At 31.1% G+C, this 16,507-nt stretch overlaps 1 protein-coding gene and 1 long non-coding RNA gene across 2 annotated transcripts in view; one reads left to right on the forward strand and one right to left on the reverse strand.

Moving 5' to 3' along the window:
• LOC125829456 (toMV susceptible protein tm-2-like) overlaps nucleotides 1–16,507 on the forward strand; it is a 36,195-nt gene that overhangs the window by 12,855 nt on the left and 6,833 nt on the right. The window lies entirely within an intron of this gene.
• The window catches only part of LOC125829537 (uncharacterized), a 33,962-nt gene that overhangs the window by 12,279 nt on the left and 5,176 nt on the right, over nucleotides 1–16,507 (reverse strand). The window lies entirely within an intron of this gene.

The following is a 16,507-nucleotide window of genomic DNA, read 5'->3' on the forward strand; positions in this document are numbered from 1 at the left end:
CTGGTGATGGTGATGGTGATGGTGATGGTGATGGTGATAGCTTTCCGCAACTTGAAGTTTTGCATATTGAGGATGCATGCAGATTGTCTTTGATCAGCGGCGGCGGGCTGAGCCACGACAACATCAGTCAGGATAATCTCGTCATTGTTATCACCCATTACTGCCTTTCCTTTTTGAAAACTTTGATCGGGGAAGGAATCTTTGGGGGCCTTAGATCTTGTGAAATAAGGATGACCAGCCAGCTTATCAATACAGATCAGTTCTAAGTACCTGACAAAGAAAAATAACTCAAAAGATAAACGTGTTAATCTATGTAGATGATAAATAATACAAAATATCACACATATGACCACAAACACATAAGAGTTGCTCCACTTGAAGATAAACTAGCCCACATATTTAGAGAAATAACTAAATAGACAGGAATTTGTCTATTTGATTTTGATCTTAGTGAATCAGAAAAGTTGTCTTGAGTCGAGATAAGGTCGATTTGAATCGGGACAAAGTCAATTGTACCTTTAATTGACATACTTCTGATTTTTGATTGAGATGAATTAAATTCGAATCTCGTTGCAAGAGTTGAAATGATAAAATTTCTCAAAAATGGGGACCGAGCCTTAAAAGGTTGCCTACGTATCTCACGAGGGAGAATTCAGGTCCTACGTAGTTCGACCAGCTTGAATCCCTTCGATTTGAGATAAAGGGTTAATTATATTTTATTATGTTTTTTTTTAATGAGAAACTGAGATTTGAAAAATGAAGATCGAATTTTGTTGTGAAACTAAAGACTCGAAGAGTATTTGGACGCACTTTTGATAGTGACTTGATATTTGTGCCTAAAGGGTTCTACAGGATAATTCGAGAAGGAATGAGCTAGCATATCTCCAAATAAAGAAACATAATTATACAAGCATTTATAACACATAGACAATTATCGCGCATTCTAAACAGGTATGTGACCCTTTTGTGCCAAGGGTGGGCCTAGCGATTCGAAAGATGTATAACGTCGTTTGAAACATTGCATTGCCTCGAAACCGAAATTTGTACAAATTTTACAAATAAAACTGAAAGGGGATACATAATAGGGAAAAGGGATACAAATGATCAATCTCACGCAATGGTACAATCCTAAACTATGCTTCCATGGACACTCATTCTTTTTGATTTCTTGTCATCTCCGAATGTCCACGCTTTGGATGAAATGGTAACTTGATCCTTCTTCGACTCAAACAAACTATTAAACTCCCAACCCTAAGAGACAATGTTTTGGCAAATGACGTATACATCCTTCAAATACGTAAGTATGAACGTCCATTCGGGCCGTGGGCCCTTTGGACTCAAGGTGGTCTTTCTAATGGGCCCAACACGCCTTGGGTGTTGGGTAATCTTAAGCCAATGCTCTAAATTTCGGGATTTGGTCTTTCTCTATCCTAGTATGACTAAGAGTGAGTTTTCTTTAAAGTGGATTGGTAAGCCAAGCGGACTACTTGGGCTGGGACAATTAATGACCGTTGACTATCCAGTAGCCAACTACATTCGTCAAGGTGCCCCGAGAACAATTTGGTTAACGAACGACTGCGGCCCGCATAATCGTCCTTTGAGTGGAAAATAAAAATAAGCGTCGTTTGACGAAATATGTTATGCCATGAATGCAACAGTTTATAGCAATTTAAGCAGATTAAGCACAAATAAGCAATTCAACAATTAATAATAATTAGTCAAATAGTCAAATCTTATGGTTAGAACTTAATTAAGTCCCCAACGGAAGTCGTCATTTCTGTTGTGTCGTAATTTTTCTATCTTTAGAAAAATCACTATGTTGAAATGTTCTAAGTATAAAACATTTTAAGAAAAATACTTAGAAAAGAGTCGCCACTTAATTTTTTAAAGTAATTAAGAAAACTTATAATTTTCAAAGATTTAAACAGAAAAAAATCATTTGAAAATACCAAAAAAGGGGTTCGGGGTTCAATTTACACTTCGAGAAGGGTTTAAGCACTCAAAGTGTCCGCTAACATGCGGTTGACCTGCGACTTGACTAAAATATATTTGACTATTTTTAGAAAATAACGATTTAACATAAAAATAATAACTTACAATATTTGATTAATTTGGAGAAAACAATTAAATAAATGACGCATTTTTTCTATTATTTAAGCTAAGGGAACTTTAATTGAAACATTTCAATTAAATTATAGGTAAAGAATTTTAACAAATTTACACTAATTAAACCTATTTGGATTGTTTTAAAAAATAATAATTTGAACCGATTTGATAAATTAAAGCATGAAGACTATCTTAAATTAATTAAAAATGAAAAGGAACCAAAGTTTTGACTAACTTTTGAGAAAGTGATAGAGTAAAGAAAAACATTTTTTTTTTTTTAGTTTACTTGATTAACTTAAAACTTTTTTTTTTAATGAGTAAAAAAAAAGTTATTAATTAAATAGCATATCTTTTTAAGAACAAATATACTCAATTAAAGATATAAAAATTTGACCGGTATACTAGACACAAAAGATGTTTTAAGGGTAAACCAACAGAATGAAAATAACTCATCTTTTGGGGATCTAATTAAGTTAATTAACAATTTTTAAAGTTAGAGCTAAATAAAATTAGTTAGACATAATCGAAACAATTAGGAGAGTAAAAGAGATAATGAAATTGGGCCCCTTTTTGGGCCAACTTCGCTGCAAGTTTTTTTGGTTTTAAACCCAATCCCGTTTTTGTATACATTGACTGTATATCAGCGTATATCGACATGTACATCAGCTTTTTCCATGTATCTCCTGCTTCCAAACACCTGTATTTCGCCTTAGCCCTATATTTTTGCGTTTTTGAGCCGTATATCGTTGTATAATGAGTGTATGCTGCTGTATACAATATGTATACAATATGTATACAGCCCATTTCTTAGGCTTTTGAACTAATTTCCCGCAGAACGTTGGAGTTCTAGAACCCGTAACAGCTTCCGAATGTATAGGGGCGTTGACTCGAGAAATAGGGAAAGCAAAGATCGAGCCTTTATGGCTCAACTCGGTAATGCAAGATAGATAAGTCCACCATGAACAGGGATTCACATACACACAAAGAGAAAGAAAAGATGTAGAGATTAGCATTTGAAATAAGGAAACAAATGAATGTAATTGAATTCAAATAAAAGTGACTTAAATATTTTAAGATAAAAAATAAAAACCAAAGGCCATTGTTAGGCCCAATTGACAACATTCTAAGAATGTGCAAATGAACAAAATATATCTCAACAAGCCAACAATTAAAACTTTAGCAGCATATTCTTTTGATCAAAACAATTTAAAGTAAGAAAAAAAAAAACAAAGCAACAGAAAGGAATTGAAATAACCATATGTCATGTTCATTTTTTTAAAAAAATAAAATAATAAATCAGTAAGATTTTGGACAAGATATAAGTCCCGTTGGCTACATTGATACATAACTTGAATGGCCAAAATGTTATCACACATATCTTAGATTATTTAGCAAAATAAGACCCAAAACATCTAACCCAAAGATAATATACTAATCATGGGAGTTAAACTAAAATGAGCATGTTGAGAAGTCAATATTTGAAAGGACGTGAAGATGGAAACTTAAACAATCAATGAATAAAAAATAGCCCACTAAAAGATATATGCAACAATTGAAATAAGTTTAGCAATGACACCTTTAAACCGAGACATGGTCGACTTCATGAATACAAGCTAAACAAACCACAAGGAGATGAATTAAACACACTGAAAGTATTGGACATTTTTAAAGAACCATAACAAGGCTAAAAGTAGCCAAAGAAAAAGAACAAAATACCAAATATTCATATTCACATATCAATGAACAAACAGTGACCACGATTTGGCCCAGGAAGATAAATCTAGCTAAAACATTATCGATTTTTCCCAATCTTAATTATAAAGAAAATCAAGACATAATCTAGAAAAGTAAATAAATAAATAGTAAGCACAACAATTAAAGATCAAACAAAATAATAGTTTAAGAAAGGATTTTCACCTTCTTCCAGGCAACGACTAAGAACGAAGAGCAGGAACGACTTCAACTTCCAAACACCGCTCGAAAGCCTCGAGAATTCCGGCAAATTCGCAGCCACAAAACAAGAACAAAAGTTGATATATTAGGTGTATTTGTTTAACAACCAACTGTAATTTAATTAATTAATTAAAAAAAAAATTTCCTCTGCTTTTTTAGAAGTGTATTTTTGTATGTATTTGACTACTTTGCTTAAATTGATCTTAATATTTTTGCTCTCCAAAAAAAATTCCCCCCCTCCCCTCCCCCTTTTAGTGATCAAAAGAGATGAATATATAGATGGAAATTAAGGGGAAATCGGGTGAAATTTTTTTCCTTTCAAATTCAAATTTCTTGCTTCTTTTCAAGGCCAACAAGGGAGCAACTGAGTTTGGTATGAAATTTTCTCCAAAATCCCAGAAAATCCGAGGCAGCAGGGCTGCTGTTGACATTTTGGACTGCTGCTGCTATTGTTGAAATTAGACGGGAAAGAGGGGATGGGGCCGGTTGGTGTACGTTGTTTTGTTGTTATATGTATTGTGAGTTTGGGGAATTAAAAGGGTGGGCTGTTGTTTGAATTGAATAAAAGGGAGAAAAAAAAGGTTGCTGCAATTTGTAAATGGCCCCCAAAATTTGACATTTTAAGAGTTGAAATTAGGATTATAGAAATGGGTATATTTATAAACACAATAGCCAAGTGTATTAAGAACGTTATGTAAAGAATTTGGCTAAAATTTAAATGAGATGAACTAATATAATCAATTAACGAACTTCCTAATTTCAATTGAAAAAGATAATAAATTTAGCTAAACTAAATTACTCAAAGTTAAAACCATAATTTAAACTAAACTAATTTAATAAAAATATTTAAGTAAGAAATAAAATCTTTGATATGATTTTCCAATATTCATAATATATACTAATTATACATAATTATATAATAATTAACTTAATTATAAACTAATTAACTTAAAATATAAGCTATTAATTAATTTAAACTAAATAACCAAATATTTAAATAAAACTAAAATCCTTTTGACACAATTTTCGACCATTCACAAAATATACTAATTAGACACATAATTATAGAAACTATCATATTTATTATTTTGAAATTTATAAAAATGACAGAACTACTTAAAATGATTTGAAAATTATTTTGAATTTTATAAAACCAATTATTTCAAATCATTTAGAATTTAGGAAGTTCGATGATTAATTTATATTGTGGAGGTCCAAAATTGGGTGTCAACAACAGAGGAGATACTCTTGTTTTAGTGCTTAGATTTGACATTATTGCCCAGACTTCTCGGCTACTTTTCGTGCTCAAGTTTCCGTGGTGAAGGTTGTCATTTCACTCGTTTGGTCTCTGTTTCGCTACCCCGGAAAAGGTGAGAATATTGCATTTATTTCGCTTATAGCTTTTTCCTCTTCTCAACCTTTCTGTATCTACTTCGGTCTCTCAAGTAGTCATTTTCATTAAGATGTCTTTGTGTCATTTTCAAAGTGATCTAGTGCTTACTTGAATATGCTTTTCTCTGTTTGTAGTCTGCTTAAGTCCTTGGTTGTTGTTCTCGTTTTAAGCTCAGCCTATTTATTTGTTGATCACTCTGACTTTGTTTTGTCTCCAGCGGTTTTGGATAATTTTTTCTTGTTTTGTTTATATGCGCTGAAAATGTCGATGAAACTATTTTGTCACTCCTTTGTATATTTTTAGGCCTAGATTCGAAATTCATGCTAATGTAAATAGGCGTATATTTATTTCGCTTTTCACGATCATTTTATGTTTTAGATGATTTTGCTATGAGGCCCATATATTGCTTCTTCTATAGTTCTTGTTCTATCAATGGTATTATGTTTTGCTTACTGGAATGGTATCTGAAAAGAATGCTAAAACATGTTCCCCTCTCTTCCCCATCTTAATGAAGTGTAAAAATGTTGAAGTTCCTTTCCCGTTCGTATTTGTGGGTTCTTATCTTACTTTATTAATACTGTCTTTGGTGCATGTGAAGCTTGTAATTTAATTTTAGTACCATATGAGCCGTTTGCCATTTTGCTTAATCTTATGAGAGCATAAGGTGTTTATCCTCATTTAATTATTAGGAGTTCACTGATTACTAAGGATGAGAAGATTGTTTATGTGCATTTATGCTGTAATAATGAGCTAAATATTTGTTAACTGTGGGTTGTTCTAGCATTTTAGTATTCCCTTGACTTCACATGTTTCATTTTGGAGTTTAGTCATATTAATTTATGTAATAAGAGCATGCTTTGACTCTCTTATTTTTTGTTACTTGTTGTCACTAGTATGTATTTTCTCCTTTAAATGATTTGCCATGGAATTATTATTGGGGTATAGGTTTATGCAAAGTCACGTGATCACAAGTTGACCATGGTTTGACTATCCCAAATGGGAAATCTCAAATTATAAATAAAAATAAAAAATAAAAAAATAGTGTCCTTGCATTATAATTTGTTTGTGCTAGTTGAATGGATTATTTTTAATGCTATGTTTGTTGGTTGCCTTAGTTCTAGACTAGTATCTAATCTTTTTTTTTTTAAGAGTTATATGTATGTGCTTAGTCGCCTCTTTTTTTTTTTAGTTAATTAAAGGAATATTTATCTAAGTTGGGCTACTTTTTTCCTCAAAATTTATTATGTAGTAATAGACCATGTGCCCATTTATGATAATACGCCATATTGATTAGTTTATGTTATGATTGAATGTGATATCTCTGTCAGTTGATGTAACTCGGCATGTGACTTTGATATGGTGCTACCATGTGACTTAGTTTTACTAAATAATGTGTCGTGCGAATACTCATTCTCGGTAAAAATGCAATAAATCTTATTAATTAGTCAATGACACCATTTTGTCTTGTATCTTAGATTTTAACATTAGCTTACACCCAATTGATGCCTTATTTAATTATTGTTTATAATAATTCTAATTTCTTATCATTCTTTTTTGTTGCATGTGAAATCTGTCCGGGACCTAAGGACCATATCCTTGCATTTTTCTTTGGGCCATGGAGGCCTAATTCTATTTCTATCCGAGTCTACTGGCCATTGAAAGTCGACGAACAGGTCCCGAAGTTGAAAGGAGCAACCGATTGAAAAATTTGAAAAGATTGGGCCAAAGGCCCACTCTTAATTCATAATAGTTGTATTTTGTTACTTCTGGGCCTAAGCTCATTTTGCTATTTTGTTAGAATTTAGGACAGGTGGAAGAATTGGGCCAAGGGCCCAAATAAAAATATTTCTATTACATTAGAATAGAACAGGTACAAATGACTTAAATGGGCCAAAGGCCCAAAACTGAAACCAGGCCCAAGTACTGGCCCAGGCGGACAGGAAAACCAGATTTGGGCTCAAATCTCTTTCCCTCTTTGGTTTATCGTGTTTGTTTACTTGCCGATATATGTTACTTAATCTTAAGGTTTTTTTTTTAAAAAAAAAATCAAATCCCCAAAAGACACCAATTTTGAATTAATCACTTAACTAAACTATTCATCTCTTACTTGGCCTAATAAATAAATAAATAAATTTACAAATACTCCACTTGGATAATATTTTAATATTTTTCTTCTTTTTCTCTTAAAATGGTCTTAACTATAAAAATTGTTCAATTCAAATTAAGTCAACGAATTTAGCCAAATAGTTAATTATTGGATAACCGCATGTTAGCGGGCATTTCGGGTGTTTTAAATCCCTTTCCGAAATGCTAATAAGAACCCCGAACCCCTTTTAAGTTTTCATTAGATTTCTGTTTTAGTTTTTTGAAAACAATAGTTTTCTTGATTTTTCTTAAAAATTAAGTGGCGACTCTAAAATCTGTCTAAATCTATTTTTAAATAAAACACACACAACACTACATATACAACAATAGCAATTGAGTTTAAGCAAACAATGTGTTTCTTAGATCGACAGAGCATATATCATACACATGACTTCTATGGACTTTAATTTCACGGAGAGACGTATCAAGAATTTGAATTTATGGATTCGATTTTAAAGATTTTTGATGTTGAACAAATTTAAAATTATAAGTTCAAATTTATCATATTTTCTAATTATTATATAAATTTATGTATAGCGTTAAAAATATTAAATTCAGAAGAACTCGAGCCCCAACTCTACATCCGGCACGTGCTTCCACGACATTCATAAACTTGTCTTATCCTTCTCATAATAGCTCTTTGTTTCAACTCTCAACTATAAGTCTGTATTTATTTCTATTTTTATTATAATGACAAAGAAGTATACCTATGTTAATAATTGGTCTCATTTATTTTATGTGGATCGTATTAATTAATATTTTTTTAATTGTGGAGTGGGAATTAATTTAGTTGTAGATATATGGAAGTTTACCCACAAACTTCTTTTTCATTTGATATTTGATACCTCCTTTAAAACTCAATTAATTTTGTAAAAGAAATTTCTATAGAGTAAGTTTTTTTTTTTTTTTTTCAATTAAAGTTTTCATTTGGTGTTCAGTATTCATTGGAGTCTTATTATTTTGAATTCACGCCGCATAGGAACCCATTTGGAGAAAGTGTTCTTTACCAAGAATTTTTCCATACTCAAGATCGAACCCAAGAAATCTGATTAAGGGAAAAACATAGTCCCATCCGCTACACTGCATTCTCTGGTAGTAGATAGTATGAATTCATTAGGCGATCATAACAACTTGTTGGAAATTGAGACATAGTAAAAATCAAAAGAAATTGTTGTTGTCGTATTAGAGTAGACCTCCGATTTATTGTAATGACTCGGACCCGAAAGGTCATTTTTGATAACTTTGAATAGTCATTTATCTATAATTAATTAATTTGAGGGTAATTTGTTTATTATTAAAAATAATGGACCAAATCTGAAATGTTAAAATAGGTTAGTAGGAATTATTACTTTTAATATATAATTAAATTAAAAAAAAAGAAGAGGCGAAAGAAAAACTAACCTAGACGTGCGACAGAAAACAAAGAAGCAGGAAAATTCGAGTGATTCAGGTTAGTTCTAATCAAGATTCTTTATAAAATTGTATATATATATATCTTAGGGTGATATTATTGTTAAGGGATATGGTTAGAAATTGTTTGTTTTTAAAAGAAAAGAGACAAAATAGTGTCAGTACGTTGTTGGAGTTGAACAGAAGGGAAATTTGAATTGAAAATCAAGGTGGGTGTGATTGTTATAATGAAATTATGTAATCATTGTCATGAATGAGTAAGTGTTGGGTTTTTCGTGTGTTTTTCATGGTTCTGCCATGAATTTGCGTGACCAGTAGACAAGGCTGGCTCTTGCCTATAAAATTTAAGGCATTGGCAAATTGGGGACCTCAAAATTCTACAAATAAAAAATTATGTATTTTAATCCCATTAAAATAGAAGAAATCAAGAAAACACTGTTTTGGATTCTTACATTCTCTTTGCTAACACTCACACTATTTATCATTTTTAACTCCTTCTGCACTCTATTTTTTCAAATATTTGATAGTTAGAGTAATAATCTCTCAAAAATATGAATCAATAGTAAAAAAGTGTTGAACAGAGTGAATTACAATTTTTTTTATTTCTTCGTAAATTTTTATATTAAATTAGGTATACCAAGTTATCAACTTTTTGAATCAGATTCTATGATTCTAACTGTTATCTTAAGAGTTTATCAACTTATTACTTACAGAATTATGTTAACAATTCATATAATAATTGAATCAATAAAATGATGTTTTTCAATGTTGAATTGATAAAATCTTACCTAAAAATAATAATTAAAAAAAGTATTTGAAAAAACCATTTATATAAAAGATATTAAGTAGTAATTTACAGCTAAAAATTTAGAAAAATAAATAAATAAAAATAAATTTTATTTAAATTTTAGGCCTCTAATTAAAATTTCGCTTTAGGCCTCGAATTATGTTGAGCCGCCCCTGCCAGTAGATTTCATAGTTAGTTGTTCCTATCTTAATTATCATATTATAAATTAAATATTTATTACATTGAGATAGGTAATTAAATATTGAGTTACTGAATTATATGAATACCATTAGGTTGATGATATATGGAGAAATTGGAACTTAACCCTAGACTTGAAATTTGGAGAAAATTGAAAGACTTGACATGTTATTGGCATCAAGATTAGGAATTTGATTATAGATTTGAGTGAATTTTTTTGGTCTAGTCTAGACATAAAGTAATGTGGGTGTTTTTAGTTTCAAAATCTTATTGTGATTATTAATGTGAATAGATTGCTTTGAGTTGGAAGTTCAACAAAAGGGAAAGACTCAAGTCTCGGAGTAAATTCTTATTTGATTCAGGCAAGTGAATTTCTAAACCCTTGTTAAGTGTATGAAATTTGTGTATTTCCTTATAATATGTGTTTGGGGGTAATGAGACTTGGTGATGGGTTGACTTGTGTACATTGATTAATGCTAATGATGAAAAAGGGGTAATAAAAGGCAATGTGATTAATTGTTTGTGTGTGATGTGTTGAGAATGGTTTGAAAGGCTTGTTGAATCATTGTTGATGTTGTATCATGATTGTGTTGTTGTTAATTGTGCAATGTTATGAAAATGGTCATCTCCTCATTATTTGTGTGAACATGTCATTTGCATTGTTCTGAGACATCGTTGTGACAAGTGTTATGTGAATTGAGAAATAATAAGAAATTAAAGAGGATGTATCATTTCGAGGGATGTATCATGCGCCGCGATGGATACTATATTTCCAGAGATGTATCGCGCGTCGCGATGGTTACTATTATCGAGGGTTGTATCATGCGTCGCGACGAATAAATGGAAATCAGGATGGAATAGAGATGAGAGCAGGAGAGACTGTGACAGAGATTGACTGTAATACCCTGGAAAGTAGTGAGCTAAACTAGAGAGTTCTAGAACTTTACTTGAGAATTTTAGAGTTTGATGTGAGGAATAGAATCATTAAATGACTTACCTAACTTAGAATGAGGGGTTTAGGGGTTAAATGTCAAGGTACGACTCCCCAAGAACCAACCAAAGCGGTCATTGAGGAGGACCCCAAAACAAGACACAAAATTGCCAATTTCAGTGAGCTATGGATGGGATCTACGGGGCATAGGTCCATCCATTCCTTGTGGGGGTAACGCATTGGTAAAGGCCCCATTTGAGGGGCTCCAAACCAGCACCTACGAGTGTGCAGCACACCCCATAGACCCACCCACGGTCTGTGGGTCATGGTCTCATGGGTAGAGGCTGTTTGTAATGAAATTGTTTTATGTTGGGGACTTGGGGGTTAATTTCTTATTAGTTAGGGGTTAAGTGAGGTCGGTTAATTAGTTATTAGACCACCAATATAAGCCTAATAGACCCTGATTTTTGCATAATCAAGACACAACTTCCAATTCGAGTGTCTACGATCGTACAATAGTAATATAACCCAATCGAATGGGTTTGGGTCAAGTCCCAAGGGAGTGATTTTGAGAATTAATAGAAAAAATAAAATTTAGTTCTAATTAGTCATGGATATAGATATTATCGAATATAAACATACTAAATCTAAGGGGTGACGCAAGCGTCAATTATCAATGGGAGGTGTTATAGTAATTAACAACTAAAAGCAACAAAAATATATGTAAACGAGAAAGAGAGATGGGATTCTTGGGATGTGATAGGAATACGGGATAGACTGAATTATTGGGTACATGCTTTTGATAGTAAATTGTTGAGTATTTGTGACTAGGCTAGACTATAGTGGGGGTAAATTCTCTCTCGAGCAACTTACCTCGAATAAACTCGGTGTCCCTCAAACACCGAGTTGATGCATTAAGCACAACCTCCGCCTTAGCCCATTCACTCTCTCGAGCTGAATGAGATACGTTCCCCATGGGTCCCGGACTGAGAGACAGCGGGTGTGTATTACTAGGTCAGACATGCATCACTATACTTGACATTGCATTGCACATATTTATCATTAGTGAATTTGATATTGTGTTTTGCTGATCTTGTGAGTGCTTTTCTGTGGAACTTTGATTGATGAGGACATGTAATTGTTAGAGTGTTGTTGTTGAGCTTTGTGCTATGTGAATTATGAACTATTATGTTGAGCTGGTTTTATGCAGGTTGTAGTTGTGGAGGTTATAATTGATAAATATTGAGCTTGTTGTTGAGAATATGTGATTGTTAGAATGTTGTTATTGAGATAATATGTGTTTGTAAATTGTGAGCTATTAGGTTGGGCTGATTTTATGCAGGTTGTAGTTGTAGAGGTTCGGTTGGAGTGTAAGGAGTACCCATATTCTATCCCCTTAGCTTGTGTTTAGAGGTTTACTTGTTGAGTACCGTGTGGTTTGGTACTCACCCCTTGCTACTACATTTTTTGTAGGTTACTAGCCAGGACCTTTGTGATATTTTCTCTTCTCCTTGTCTGAGGCTTCTTGTGGAGGTTTGTGAGGTAGCTACTTGTCATTTCAGCGGACCTTTTTTCTCCTTAATTATGATCTTGTTCTATTCTAGAAACTTGTATTTTCTTTCAATTTTGTTATAACACATTAGAGGCTTGTACACGTGACAACCAAATTTTGGGGGTATTTTTGAGTTGATAATAAAAAAATTCGCATTTTGTTGTAATGGTTGAGTTTTAGGCTGACTTGTCTTGGTGGGATAAGACGAGTGCCATCGTCCATTTTTGGGTCATGACATTTATTTTATTAATTTTAATTTAATTTTGCGTATTTAACTTATGAAAACAAGATATAATTAATTATATTTCAAAAAAATCCATACATCCATCTAAACATCCTTATCTCAACTATCTTCATCTTCGAAATGTAGTCATTTTTTATTGGTCAACATTTTACTTCATACAATAGTGTTGGTCGAATCACCACTCTCTAGACCTTAGATTTAAGCCTTGGGGACATACTTTTATCGCATAGTACTCCAGAGGTGAGCCTCTGTTTCACCCATCCCGTTCTAATTTGATGTGCATCATCATCATCAATTGCCACGTCTCTTTGAGAAATGGACCCAAGGTACTTGAAGGTTTCTCTCTCTTGAATATGACTAGTGTATCGAACTTCATTTTCACTTCCGCATCATACAACACATTACTAAACTTATACTCTTGGTATTCTAACTTAATCCTTCTTAACTTGAAACTCTTAGGCTCAACTTAATCCTTCTTAACTTGAAACTTTTAGACTCTTGAGCTTCTTTCCAAAACTTTTAATCTATCATTAACTCCATTGCACGTCTTGACAATCAATATTATGTCATTTGCATCTGGAAATAACATACACTATATATGGCACCTCACTTTGGATATATCGTGTCAATTAGTCCATCATTAAGACAAAAAAGAACATGCTAAGAGCTGATTCCTAATGCAATTCCATCCTAATCGAGAAGTGTTCTAACTCACTCCCACTATTCTAACCCAGATTTTAATTTCATAGATAATGTGGTAAAAAAAATTAAATTACAATTAATAGGTTTTTTTTTCTTTTTAAGAAATGTCTCTCAATTTATAGAAGAAATAGCAGTATATAACATACTGACATTTTGTTATCTCAACCAAAGTTCTCCTTACATTTTACTCCTTCCTTTCCAAAATATTCTGATGACTCGCTTTTCGATAGTCAAAGTATATGAACTTTAATTAATATATTAACGTGTATTATTTTTACGATCATATTCTGATATTAATTATATGGGGGGGGGGGGGTTACCATATAGTACTTTTTGTATAGTTTTTAAAATATTTAATTAAACTAATCAAATTTAACTTTAAATATGAGTCAAATTATATTATTATATTTTACTATGTAAGAAGAGTGAATAAGCACACTCTTCATTGGCCTATCACAAAGATGGTCCACCTACTTTTATACACTCCTCTTTCATTATATTTTAATTTTTTCCTTTTTAAATAGTACTAAAAAATAAATTTAAAATATTACAAATTCGATTAACTCTCGAAATTTTACGCGAATTGTATAATTAAGACGAAGGGAATAACATATATTATTTGAAATATTACATTAAGAATACCATAAACCACAATAGTTAACAACTTACAATATTTGAAAAACATATTAACTCTCAAAATTTCACATGTGTCACATAAATTGGGACAAATGGAGTAACATATATTATTTGAAATTACGTTAAGAATATTATTAATCACAACTTAAAGTATTTAAAAATAGATAACATATATTATTTGAAAATAATGTAAAAAATATTATAAATCATAATAATTAACAATTTAACGGATATTGTGCCCGTGCTTGCATTTAGAAGTGAGAATGTTTAGGAGCTTAGGGTCAGTCAGTCAATTGACCGATTTGCCCTTCTTCTTCAACTTCCTCTATTTACTACAAAAATAGTACTAAAAATCAATTTAAAATATTAAAAATTTGGTTAATTCTTGAATTTTCACATGTATTGCATAATATAATAGAGTGAGTAACATATATTATTTGAAAATTATATAAATAGTACTAAAATAGTACTAAAATTTTGATTAACTCTCGAAATTTCATATGTACTGCGTAATTGAGATTGAGTGAGAAATATATATCATTTGAAAAATAGAATAAATATGTGATATTATTAGAAAGAGCTTTAATATATATTTTAAAAATTCTTTTGTCTTCCGTATATGATTTTCTGCATATATGTGGAGTTTTAAAGTTTTTAACATTTTAACACAGAAATATGATTATTTGAAAATTTTAGTACTTTCTTCATTTAAATTTTTCCTTGTTTTTCTTTTAATTTGTTCTAGATTTAAAAATTACATAAAAAGTACTTAAAATCACAATGTAATAATATAAGATATTAAAAAAAACATAATTAAAAATCATAAAAGAAATTTTATTGACTCTTTAATTCCATATTGAAACAAAAGAAGTTTGTTTGAAAATAACATAAAAAGTACCGTAAATTAAAGTAAAATAACAACTAAAAATATTTAAGAATCATATAAGAAGTTTAGTTGAGTTTCGTAAAAGTACCTACGTCACATAAAATGGAACATAAAGAGTAATATATATTATTTGAAAATGATATAAGAAGTGCTATAAATCACAATAAATTAACAACTTCAAAATATATTTAACAAAATCACATACAAAAATTATATAACTCTCCAAATTTCATCGGTGTCACATAAATTGAAACAAAGAACTACTCCCAATTTATGTTACTTGTTTTCCTTTTTAGTCAGTCCCAAAAGAATGTCACATTTCTATATTAAGTAACAATTTGATTATAAAATATTTATTTTACCCTTAATGAAATAATTTACAGTCATACAAATTTATATCATTCATTTTGGACCACAAATTTTAAAAGTCTTAATTTCTTTTTTAAACTCCGTGGCGAATCAAACTACCTCACATAAAATGAGACGGAGGAAGTAATATATATTGGGTCCGCGCTGGCGCGGGAACCTAATAACTAGTACCTCTAGAAAAGGCAACTATTTGGGGGTAGTTGAAGTAAATATTGTAATGGGATGACCTACAAAAAGTGCATATTACAGTTGTCTAGTTATATGGTACACTATATATAGTATTATATTATGTTGCATCTGGTAAAATATTTAATATTGCACCTCTAAAATTGGTACGTATATTTATTTACACCCTATTTTTCATCTTTTGCAATGAAGGAGATGGCTTAAATATGGGTAATGGATAACATGCAACTAGGGTTTGCATATATCTGATAAGGTCGTAGTGGAATGGTAAATATCCATCTATTTTTAATTAGAGACTTTGGATTTGAGTTCTCCTTTGTACGATATTGTCTTCGTTAAAAAGCACTTCACCTCTCAATCTGGGACTCCTGACACGAAATTGGATTTAGTCAGACTTCAATGAGGGTACTAGCCACTAGGTGGGAAATAAAAAAAATTGCATTTACTTGTCATGTTTCGCAAAAGTTAATTTGATTAATTTTCAGAGTCAGGTTGAATTAAATTAATTCAATATTTTAAATTTAAATGTTCAAAAAATCATACGTTCAATCTTTCTCATATTAATATAATGAAAAAATATATTTTAAAATATTAATCAAAGTCTATACGATTTGACTCTCAAAAAGTGAAATATAATAAATAAAAATGAACTGAGAAAGTAATTTATTGCAAAATTAATCACACAACTACCTCAATGTGGACAACAAAACGCCATAATTAACTTGCAATGAATTTCTACAACTACCTAATTTAAAGTCTTGCCACCTATGTATACTTTTTTTCTCCATTAATTATAAGACTTATTAGCTCTTTAATTACTTAGATAACGACTATTCTTTTATTCCATTTTATATATGGAAAAATTGAATTCCTATATAAGATTAGTTTAAAATATTTTCAGCTAGAGAACTACTCTTGCGGTCCAAATTAATGTTAGTGGTTTTGGAAGCTAAAATTGTTTTATAACAGAGATCTCGAGTTTAAATTTTAAGTGTAAACTCACGTTTAA

Source organism: Solanum verrucosum, unplaced genomic scaffold (assembly GCF_900185275.1).
Source record: "Solanum verrucosum unplaced genomic scaffold, falcon-dt-bn FXZP01000031.1, whole genome shotgun sequence".
NCBI classification, from domain to species: domain Eukaryota; kingdom Viridiplantae; phylum Streptophyta; class Magnoliopsida; order Solanales; family Solanaceae; genus Solanum; species Solanum verrucosum.